Raw genomic sequence first — 12,725 nt, 5'->3', positions numbered from 1 at the left:
CCTGCGCGCACGTCCATCCAGAAGATAACCAAGGGTCTCCATCTTTTGCTCCTCGGTGCATTGGAAAGTCTGAAAAGTCGTCTCCATGCGGTCTAACCAGTTCTCCGCATAGTCCGGAGACTCACCTCCAACCAAGGGCTTAGGCCCCCATCTGCAAGAATCGACGTACACTGAAACGGTCCTCATCTCGATGACGATGGCGGCGTTCCCGACAAGGCTCCCGGTCGGCATCACCCCAACGCCCACCAATACTGCCATGAGAACTCTGGTCGTCACGATCTGCCATTTACAAAATTAACCTAATGGTTATCTTATGCAGAATCTAAATCCCAAGAATACTTTGCATGCTCTGATACCATAAATGTAGTGATCCTTACCTGGATCACCTACTAAACAGAACTTAGGCATTCAATTAACTTAATCAAAACAGTAATCAGAATAAAACTGCGGAAACCATAAACATTATACAATCCCAAGTAAAGAAATCTGTAAATACCCAAATAATAATACAACCCAATCGAACAGTTGTATCAATCCAATAACAACAGAATAAAACCTAGGCGAAGCTCCAGTTGGTCAACCACTGCCTAGCCCCTCTTGGATCCACCCGCCTTAGGCATTCAATTAACTTAATCAAAAAAGTAATCAGAATAAAACTGCAGAAATCATAAACATTATACAATCCCAAGTAAAGAAATCTGTAAATACCCAAATAATAATACAACCCAATCGAACAGTTGTATCAATCCAATAACAACAGAATAAAACCTAGGAGAAGCTCCAGCTAGCCAACCACTGCCTAGCCCCTCTTGGATCCACCCGCCTCGTCCAATCGCAAACCTGCCCTATGGAATAGGGTGTCCAGAAACACAGTACGAGAAGTGAGCATAAAACGCTCAGTACGAGAGTATGAGTATACATGCATGCAAAGTGAACTCCCTATAACTCGAGGTCAAGGATCAGATAACAGAGACAGACCAGGCCCTGGTATGTAGCACGCTGTGCCATCACTTCAGGAGGTGGCTCCCATACTATAATACCAGTGGATATGCCGGACCCAAATCGATGGAAGTCCAACCACTAACAGGATAGGGAAAAACCCTACTAACAGACATCTCGAAGGATATAGCTCAGTATGCAAATGAATGCAGCATAAATCAATGACATATACACCATGCAGTCACATAATACATGCATACTCAGTCAGGTTATCTCGAACAGTACTTTCGTACCTCAAATCAGTGCAAGCTCTACCAACTCTAGGTCCACGCCTATAGTCTGCTCTACACTGCCAAATGATACTACTATCATTATAGTGCTCTAAAAGCCTTAACTAAGCTATTGCTAACTCCTAAATATTTATAGGAAGCAAAAGCTATACCTTCGTCCGTCGTTAGCCCTTTGATGTCGAGTGCCTCAAAATTAGGCCACAGCTCCGCTACGACGCCTGGATCGCTATGCCACTTCCGGATTCCCCACGGGACGCCTAGAATTCCCTAGATCTGAGTTAGAAGGCTAAGGAATTGAGAGAGAAGAGAGGAATTGGTGCACTCAAATGTGAGCTTGGCACCCCCTATTTATAGACAACGATCGGAACCTCCGTTTGTGAGACCTCGGTTCTAAACAACTAATCTCGGTATTAAACAACAATTAGGCAATCAAGAACCAAGATTAAAAGAAATAAATTTTTTTTTTAAATAAAGAACAGTGCTCCGCTCGATCTGCAAGATCTTGCAGATCGAGCGAGCCAAAAATCTCAAGCCTCTGCAGAGGCAAAACAGCCCTCGCTCGATCCGCAAGATCTTGCGGATCGAGCGAGCCACAAAAATCCTAAAACAGAGGACTGTACGTTTTCTCTCGCTCGATCCGCAAGATCTTGCAGATCGAGCGAGGACAGAAACATGGCAAATAAGAACAGCAGAAGCTAGCTGAAACTCAATCTCACACATTCAATATACAATCATGCATCAAAACATACTATCTCCAATTAATACATGAAGTTCTAGAGTCGATCAACTACGCATATGGAAATAACATGAAATCGAGGAGCTCGCATAATCGATACAACATAAACAACGAAGTTCGAGATCTAAACATGTTCTGACATAAACTAGGTAGACATGCCGACACGAATTCTAAACCGAGTCTCACTTCTACATCTTTCCCTCGAAGCTAACCATGCCTCTTCTGACTTGGTCCTGCCCCACCTATTGCCAAGTACACATACAAAACAAAGCAACAGCCGGATAACCGGTGAGAATGATAATCCCAGTAAAAGCAACATATCAAATAATAAATAAACAACATGCTATCAAGACAACATATTCAAGTCAAGGTTAATGATATGCATGTCTTTAAAAACCAGGATATCGATTCTGATAAACAAGGGATTGCTGCAATGGTTTTGGGATCCCGAGGATGAGATCACGTAACAACTCACCGACTCTCCCAATTGAGGTGGTGCCAGGTATCCCACTCCTCTAGACTTTGAGCAACCATAATGAGTATGCTAGCACTAGGAGAAAGGACTACGACCTAGGCCACTCAATCATAGTTCCCAAACGTCTAAAACAAAAAGGGCGGTTCTGCCCGCTGTAAACAAAGTAGGCTCAAGATGAATGCATAACATAAATGTAAACATAAGCCACATAACAACAGTCCAAGAAATCAACAAGACACAAGTTCTTCATGCTAGAACAAGTGTACAAACAAGTATGTGATTTAAAAAGGGAAACTCGAGAACCAACAGTCCCGAGTATGCTATCCCGCTACGATGACTGCTTTTACCTTTCAATGCAGTAGTTCCAACTTCTGGAAAGCTACAACAAAAGATTGTATCAAAGTCTATGTTAGAAAACTGGCGAGTTCCCAGACCAATTACGATTGATACCCGGTGCAGCGGAAGTTTAAAAATTTTTCATGGAACGTTTCCATGGTATGGGTATCAACCGTTCATCGATTGAATTATTGTGTGTGTAAAATTTAAATAACAATTAAATAAATTTTACCTCAAATCTCGCAACGAGATTAATGGACACCAACAGAACAATTCTGCTCTTGTTGTCTCTCCCTGGAACCGATGAACGCCTTCAATCAGGTCCACGAACAGAGGTTTAATCCCTCTGATAGATTGCACTAGAAAATCTATCAGAAGTTTTCTGCGAAGAGAATACACGAATTTGATTCGTTATTCCTTACTGTGATTCAAAATCACAGACCGGAATTTCTCTGTGACAGAGCAAGGGGGCGGCCGAAATATTATTTGAGAGAGCTAGGGTTTTTCGATTTTTGCTCTCAAAAATTATGACCTGTTGTGTCTAATTTCTGTACTGAAATAACTTATTTATAATGCAGGCCACTAACACCTTAGGGCCCATTAGTCATAAGCTGGGGCCCGACAAGCAAAGCCCGCTCGTTCAGAAATTAATATAAAATTCATCGTGACTCCGATTGATGAAACGATTTCACCAATGTGCACAGAAACTATTTCTGCACGTTTTAAAGTCAAAATAAATTTTCCTGAATCCGAATTCAGTGGTTTCCAAAAATGTCCATCCCTATGTCATTTTAGGAAATCCTACTCCCTTACTCTTATTTAAGAAGTCCAACTCCTTAGTTCATTAAATTTAACTCTTTAAATTTAACTATCTCAACGGGGATTAAAACTCCATTACACTGTGTGACCCTCAATGGTTCAGGGATACAGCTAGCCGTGGGCTCACAACTCCTTGTGACTCGGAACAACACTTTCCGACTTGCCCAACGAATCATGGTAAAGCGCCTAGCAACATCGCCCCATGATTCCCTAGGTATCACTGATAGTGCCTACAAGAACCAGTAGATTTTGGTTAACGTACAGTACGGTCCCTTCATCCATATATCCCGATCGAATCAACAACCATTGGTATATCGAGAGTCGCTCAAGATTCGATAACTATGCAATACATCTTGAAGATCAAATTAGTGACATCGCATGTGCTACTAAGAAACCATTTCTTAAATCACATCAAGTACTCTGGCCAGAGATTTGTCACACTAATATCTCCTCAGATCGCATAGGATATCCACACTCGCAAGTATGTGGTGAATCCTTGACAACAATGCATTGACTCCTATATGTGTCGTAACTGTACCCAATCTCGACACCTGATGACCCCCTCAGAGTCGGTAAACGAGTCAAAGCACAGTACTAGCATATAGAGTCTCCATGATGTTTCAAGTCGTAAGGACTAATGGTGTACAACCAAAACCGCGGACTTTATCCACTCGATAAGTGATAACCACTTGGAAAGTCCGGATAGGGTAGTTCGACTATTCATCCTATGAATATCCATTTGCATGCTTCGAACATCTCCATGTTCCCTACCAATGAAACGTGGTACTCCGCATCGCAAATGCTAGTCTCAAACTCGAGCGATCCTTATCCTTATTATCGGACGGCTCAATCGACTAGGAACGGTTTTAGAATATACAGTGACTATAAGATGTATTTCATGATAGACATCTCCATGTTCTACCACATCTTACATACACTATAGTATATTCAAGGTCTTTATCAAAACAACAATAGTATATCACAATATAACAATATGAAGTAATATAAGTCATTGCCATAAAAGTGTAAATAATATTAAACAAAAGATTGTTTATACAAAGAGTCAACAAAGCCCATAGCCACACAGTTGGCTCACTGGGCACCCACTCTTACAATCTCCCACTTGCCCTATAGCCAACTAGTCATACTACGTAGACCCATTGCTTCGCGATGTTTGTCAAACAATGGTCCTGGCAAAGGCTTAGTAAGTGGATCAGCGATATTGTCTGCAGAGGCCACTCGTTCGACACTGATGTCTCCTCTTTCCACAATCTCCCGGATTATGTGGTATTTCCTCAGTACGTGTTTGGATCTTTGATGAGACCTTGGTTCCTTTGCTTGAGCAACGGCACCCGTGTTGTCGCAGTACACCGGGACTGGACCAACAAATTCAGGAATGACGCCCAACTCTTGGACGAAATTCCTCATCCAAACGGCCTCTTTAGCAGCAGCTGATGCTGCAATGTATTCAGCCTCAGTGGTGGAATCCGCTGTGGTGTCCTGCTTGGAACTCTTCCAAGAGACAGCACCGCCATTGAGCATGAATACAAATCCAGAGGTTGACTTCGAGTCATCCACATCACTTTGGAAGCTAGAGTCGGTATAGCCTTCCAGTTTGAGTTCTCGTCCTCCATAAACCATGAACATATTCTTAGTCCTTCGCAAGTACTTAAGAATGTCCTTCACGGCTTTCCAATGCATCTGACCAGGATTAGACTGATATCTGCTCGTGACACTCAGAGCAAATGCTACATCCGGTCTGGTAGATATCATCCCATACATGATACTACCTATAGCTGACGCATATGGTACATGTGTCATATTCTCTATCTCTGCATCAGTCTTGGGACACATAGACTTGGATAGAGAAACTCCATGACACATGGGTAGATGTCCTCTCTTGGACCCATCCATTGAAAACCGTTTCAATATGGTATCGATGTAGGTTGATTGAGTGAGTCCTATCATTCTCTTAGATCTATCCCTATAGATCTGTATCCCAAGAATGTAGGATGCCTCACCCAAATCCTTCATCGAAAATCTACCTGATAACCATATCTTTGTTGACTGCAACATCCCTACATCATTCCCAATGAGTAGGATGTCATCAACATAAAGTACTAAGAATGTCACCGCATCCTTAACTACTTTCTTGTACACGCAAGGTTCCTCCGGGTTCTTGATGAAACCAAAATCTTTAATTGTTTCATCAAATTTCTGGTTCCAACTTCTTGATGCTTGTTTTAGACCATAAATTGATCTCTGAAGCTTGCATACCTTATGCTCGCTTCCCATGGATGTGAACCCCTCAGGCTGCCTCATATAGATTTCTTCCTTAATGTCTCCATTAAGAAAAGCAGTCTTCACATCCATCTGCCATATCTCATAGTCATACCATGCAGCTATGGCAATTAGGATTCTTATGGACTTGAACATTGCAACTGGTGAAAAGGTTTCGTCATAGTCAACTCCTTGCCTTTGAGTATAACCTTTAGCCACCAATCGCGCCTTGTAGGTCAATACCTTACCATCAGGCCCAAGCTTTCTTTTGTAGATCCATTTACACCCTATTGGAACAATTCCATCGGGAGGATCCACTAAAGACCAGACTTGGTTAGTATGCATCGAATCCAATTCTGACTGCATAGCTTCAAGCCATAAATTCGAATCCGCATCAGAAATTGCTTCCTTGAAGCTTCTTGGATCACATCCAATGTCGGGTTCATCTTGACCCTCTTCAAGAAGAAGACCATATCGAACTGGAGGTCTAGAAGTCCTTTCGGATCTTCTAGGTGCAGGCGTGTCCAGCAATGGTTCCTGAGGTGTGGGATCGTTATTTTGTATTTCGGGTTCTTCTCGAACTTCTTCGAGTTCCATCATCTCGCCTTTCTTATCCAATAAGAACTCCTTCTCCAAGAAGGTGGCATTCCTAGAAACAAACACCTTTGTTTCAGCAGGATAATAGAAATAATATCCGATTGAATTCTTCGGATACCCCACAAAATAACACAAGCTGGATCGACTATCCAACTTATCTCCCACTGTCCGCTTCACGTAAGCAGGACATCCCCAAATCCTCAAGTATGAATACTTAGGAGCTTTGCCATTCCATAACTCGTATGGTGTTTTGTCCACTGCTTTAGTGTGGACGTTATTTAACAACAATACCGCCGTTTCAAGCGCATAGCCCCAAAACGAAGGTGGAAGCTCAGTGAAGCTCATCATGGATCGAACCATGTCCAACAAAGTTCGATTACGACGCTCCGATACACCATTAAGCTGTGGTGTCATAGGAGGAGTCCACTGAGAGAGAATCCCATTCTCTTTTAGATAGTCCAAAAACTCGGTACTCAAGTATTCTCCACCTCGATCCGATCGAAGTGCTTTAATACTTTTACCTAGCTTGTTTTCTACTTCAGCCTTGAATTCTTTGAACTTTTCAAATGCTTCAGACTTATATTTCATTAAATATAAATACCCATACCTAGAATAATCATCAGTAAAGGTAATGAAGTAGGTGTGGCCATGTTGAGTCCCTACTCTAAATGGACCACAAACATCTGTATGGATCAAATCCAACAGATTTTGACTACGCTCAGGCTTCCCCTTAAAAGGAGATTTAGTCATTTTTCCTTTTAGGCAGGATTCACAAGTAGGTAGAGAGTTAATATCAGACATATCAAACATGCCCTCTCCCACTAGCTTGTTCATCCTCCTTGAGGAAATATGACCTAGTCTAGCGTGCCATAGGTTTGCCGGGTTTTGACTATCGATTTTCCTTTTGTTTGTTGTTGCCGGTTTGTCAATACAATTCACTGGAACGTCTTTTAGTTTTAAATTATATAGATCGTTTTCAAGTTGTCCATTTCCAATTAAACATTCATTCTTGTAAATACTGCAAATCCCATTCACAAAATTACAAGAATAACCATCTCTATCAAGCATAGAAATAGAAATAATGTTTTTAATTAAATCTGGCACAAATAAAACATCTCTCAACAATAATTTAAAACCATTCTGCAAAATCAAACAAACATCTCCAATGGCCGTAGCTTCAACTCTGGAACCATTCCCGAGCCTCAGCTGGGTCTCACCCATTCTAAGCCTGCGACTTCTTGTCATCACCTGCAAATCATTGCAAATGTGAGATCCACATCCGGTATCCAATACCCAAGAAGTTGTATTAAGTGACATGTTTATTTCGATATAGAACATACCCTTTGCAGTTCCTAACTGCCCAAGATACTCCTTGCAGTTGCGCTTCCAATGACCCGGCTTCTTGCAGTAATGGCAAACATCCTTGGATTTTCCATCGTTTGAAGCCTTTGTCTTTTGCTTCTTCTCGAGTTCCACTTTCTTGGGTGGGGCAGAACGTTTCTTGCCCTTCATACTTGGCCCCTTCTTAGCAGAAGATGAGGAGCCCACCAAGAAAGCTGGCTTATCCTTCTTAAGTGTGGATTCATATGTAACGAGCATATTGACCATCTCTTCAAGGGTGGCCTCTATCTTGTTCATATTAAAATTTATCACGAATCCATCAAATGAAGAAGGAAGAGATAGAAGCAGCAAGTCCACATTGAGTTCATGCTCCAACACCAAATCAAGGGTCGCTAACTTCTGTATGAGCCAAATCACTCGTACCCCATGATCACGGACCGAAGTCCCTTCACGCATGCGGCACGTCATCAACTCCTTAACAGTAGAGAACCTTTCAGCCCTCGACTGAGCCCCAAAAAGTTCCTTGAGTTGCGTGTGAATGTCAGCAGCATTCATCGTGTCCTCAAATCGCCTCTGGAGTTCATCAGACATCGAGGCTTGCATATAGCATTTGGTCTTGATGTCATGGTCACACCATGCATCAAGTTTGGCCAATTCCTCCGGACTTATGTCAGCTGGTGCTTCCTTCGGAGGTGCTTTCTCTAACACGTAGAGCATTTTCTCCGAAGTTAAGACAATCTTCAACTTCCGGAACCATTCCGTATAGTTGGCGCCAGTCAGCTTGTTTTGTTCGAGGATCGAGAATAAAGGATTTCGCGAATTCATTGTATGAAATACTGAAAAGGAAAAACAGACATATATCAATGATTGTTTAACAATTTACTAAGACATAAAATAGGCGAATTTAATTTTATGAATCTCACTCCCACTATTTTAACGATTTCACCACCCTCTAGTGAAAACGGGAAACTTTTTCCTTAGTGAGAACATGGAGTCCAATTGACAAACTTATGGTCCCGAATAATATCAGCCAACCATAATTCTCAAAAGGTAGAGCCCAATTGCTTCCAAAGCAACCCCCATGTATTTACCTCATGTCCAATAAGGGCCCAATAATATGACGCCGTTTAAAGTGACATGTCAAGATGACCCATCAATATTAAGTTGTGATGGACGGTCGCCATGTGGATCCCCCAATAATATGAGCCGATCCCATGGGAGTTCCACCCAACTTACAACATTTGTCGATCCAATGTACAGCTTTCCGACGGACGGGCCCCCCCAATAATATGAGCCGGACCGTATCCGCGGGTAGCATCACATACATTGACCGTTGATGGAAGGTAGGAACATTTAAACAATATTTAAATTTCCTTTATTTATCTTGATATAAATTTTAAATCATATTTAAAATGAGGGATTTTATTTATAAAAATATTTGTCTCATCATTTTTAATTTATTGCATGCATTGCCGGATTCACGCAATTTATGTCTAAACATGCATACAATCATAATATCACATATTATATAGGATGATCGATTCCATTTCTAATTGACCCGTGGTTGCCAATCACGGGTCTTAGTCCAATCCTAGGTAATATGCAGTATGCAAATGCAATCCTATTACATATGCTTCCAATTTACATTTCTTCAGTCTTCATTGTCTGCTGGACCCACCATCTTCAAATCTTGATCTCCCACTAAATCTAATGTATTTACAATTAAATAACAATGACAAGTAGGGGATACATTTTTAGGGGTGGGAACGGGCTATAAACCAAGCCCACTTTTATTACATATGACATTCATATCGGGCCATAAACCAGGCCCATTAATAAAACCAACAACAATAAAGACAAAATGTAAATTCCTAACATACACCTACAAAATTGGTCATGGCAATCGATCATCCTTATCCAATAACATTTAATTCAAAATTAATTTATTGGATAACATGCTGTGGCAATTCAAATTTAAACAAGATAAAATCATATTTTATATAAAATCACATTTCACATATAAAATCATATTTTATCTCCATATCAAATAAAATCATATTTTATCTATAAAATCCAATTTTACAAATAAAATCATATTTTATCTAATATATCATAAGATCATATCTTATCATCAATTGTACCAAAATAATTGATTTCAAAATTCAATTTACGGATAAAATATTAAAATTTTCCAAAAATTCAAATTTATCCAAAATCAATTTTAAAATTTACGGACTCGAACAATTCGATCCGAAATCTCGTGAACCAATCAAAAACAATTTTTGACCGGACCAAAAATAAAATTTTAACATATTAAAATTAATTTTAATAAAAATAATAATTTTTCCCGCGGGCCGCCCGGGACACTCCCGGGTTGGCCCGCACCCGGGGCGCGGGCCGGGGCAGCCCGGCTGCCCCCTTAGGGCAGCAACACTTGCTGCCCTGGCGGCGCCTGGCGCCGCCGCTGGGCGGCGCCGTGCGTCGCCCTGGGCGGCGCTGAGCGCCACCCCTGGGCGGCGCCGAGCGCCGCCCTGGGCAGCGCCGAGCGCTGCCCTGCGCAGCGCCCAGCGCTGCGCTGGGCAGCGCACAGCGCTGCCCTGGGCAGCGCCGTGCGCCGCCCTGGGCGGCGACGGTCGCCGCCCTGGGCGGCGCCGTGCGCCCCCTTTGGGCGGCGCCGTGCGCCGCCCCTGGGGGCAGCGACCATCGCTGCCCCCTCCGGGCAGCGATCCAATCGCTGCCCGGGTTTCGCCCCCGGAAAAAAAAAATTTTTTTATTAAAAATATTTATTTTGTTTCAAAAACCGAGACTCAAAAAATTTTGTACAATTGATTAATTCAATCGATTGATCTGAGCAACCTGGCTCTGATACCACTGTTAGAAAACTGGCGAGTTCCCAGACCAATTACGATTGATACCCGGTGCAGCGGAAGTTTAAAAATTTTTCATGGAACGTTTCCATGGTATGGGTATCAACCGTTCATCGATTGAATTATTGTGTGTGTAAAATTTAAATAACAATTAAATAAATTTTACCTCAAATCTCGCAACGAGATTAATGGACACCAACAGAACAATTCTGCTCTTGTTGTCTCTCCCTGGAACCGATGAACGCCTTCAATCAGGTCCACGAACAGAGGTTTAATCCCTCTGATAGATTGCACTAGAAAATCTATCAGAAGTTTTCTGCGAAGAGAATACACGAATTTGATTCGTTATTCCTTACTGTGATTCAAAATCACAGACCGGAATTTCTCTGTGACAGAGCAAGGGGGCGGCCGAAATATTATTTGAGAGAGCTAGGGTTTTTTCGATTTTTGCTCTCAAAAATTATGACCTGTTGTGTCTAATTTCTGTACTGAAATAACTTATTTATAATGCAGGCCACTAACACCTTAGGGCCCATTAGTCATAAGCTGGGGCCCGACAAGCAAAGCCCGCTCGTTCAGAAATTAATATAAAATTCATCGTGACTCCGATTGATGAAACGATTTCACCAATGTGCACAGAAACTATTTCTGCACGTTTTAAAGTCAAAATAAATTTTCCTGAATCCGAATTCAGTGGTTTCCAAAAATGTCCATCCCTATGTCATTTTAGGAAATCCTACTCCCTTACTCTTATTTAAGAAGTCCAACTCCTTAGTTCATTAAATTTAACTCTTTAAATTTAACTATCTCAACGGGGATTAAAACTCCATTACACTGTGTGACCCTCAATGGTTCAGGGATACAGCTAGCCGTGGGCTCACAACTCCTTGTGACTCGGAACAACACTTTCCGACTTGCCCAACGAATCATGGTAAAGCGCCTAGCAACATCGCCCCATGATTCCCTAGGTATCACTGATAGTGCCTACAAGAACCAGTAGATTTTGGTTAACGTACAGTACGGTCCCTTCATCCATATATCCCGATCGAATCAACAACCATTGGTATATCGAGAGTCGCTCAAGATTCGATAACTATGCAATACATCTTGAAGATCAAATTAGTGACATCGCATGTGCTACTAAGAAACCATTTCTTAAATCACATCAAGTACTCTGGCCAGAGATTTGTCACACTAATATCTCCTCAGATCGCATAGGATATCCACACTCGCAAGTATGTGGTGAATCCTTGACAACAATGCATTGACTCCTATATGTGTCGTAACTGTACCCAATCTCGACACCTGATGACCCCCTCAGAGTCGGTAAACGAGTCAAAGCACAGTACTAGCATATAGAGTCTCCATGATGTTTCAAGTCGTAAGGACTAATGGTGTACAACCAAAACCGCGGACTTTATCCACTCGATAAGTGATAACCACTTGGAAAGTCCGGATAGGGTAGTTCGACTATTCATCCTATGAATATCCATTTGCATGCTTCGAACATCTCCATGTTCCCTACCAATGAAACGTGGTACTCCGCATCGCAAATGCTAGTCTCAAACTCGAGCGATCCTTATCCTTATTATCGGACGGCTCAATCGACTAGGAACGGTTTTAGAATATACAGTGACTATAAGATGTATTTCATGATAGACATCTCCATGTTCTACCACATCTTACATACACTATAGTATATTCAAGGTCTTTATCAAAACAACAATAGTATATCACAATATAACAATATGAAGTAATATAAAGTCATTGCCATAAAAGTGTAAATAATATTAAACAAAAGATTGTTTATACAAAGAGTCAACAAAGCCCATAGCCACACAGTTGGCTCACTGGGCACCCACTCTTACAGTCTAACCAATCTAAACAACAACAAGGCTCAAGGTAATTCTCTATACCGTTCTTCGTCCAAAACTCTGAAACGAACAATTGCTGTTAATCCTGGGCTTGAAAAGCTCCAAACGAATCTCTTCAGATACCAATAAATGATCAATAACCATGATCATCTTACAAGCCAAGTTCACAAT

The sequence above is a fragment of the Henckelia pumila genome, chromosome 2 (assembly GCF_033568475.1).
Source record: "Henckelia pumila isolate YLH828 chromosome 2, ASM3356847v2, whole genome shotgun sequence".
Lineage (NCBI taxonomy): Eukaryota > Viridiplantae > Streptophyta > Magnoliopsida > Lamiales > Gesneriaceae > Henckelia > Henckelia pumila.
Note: the sequence above shows the minus strand (reverse complement) of the source record.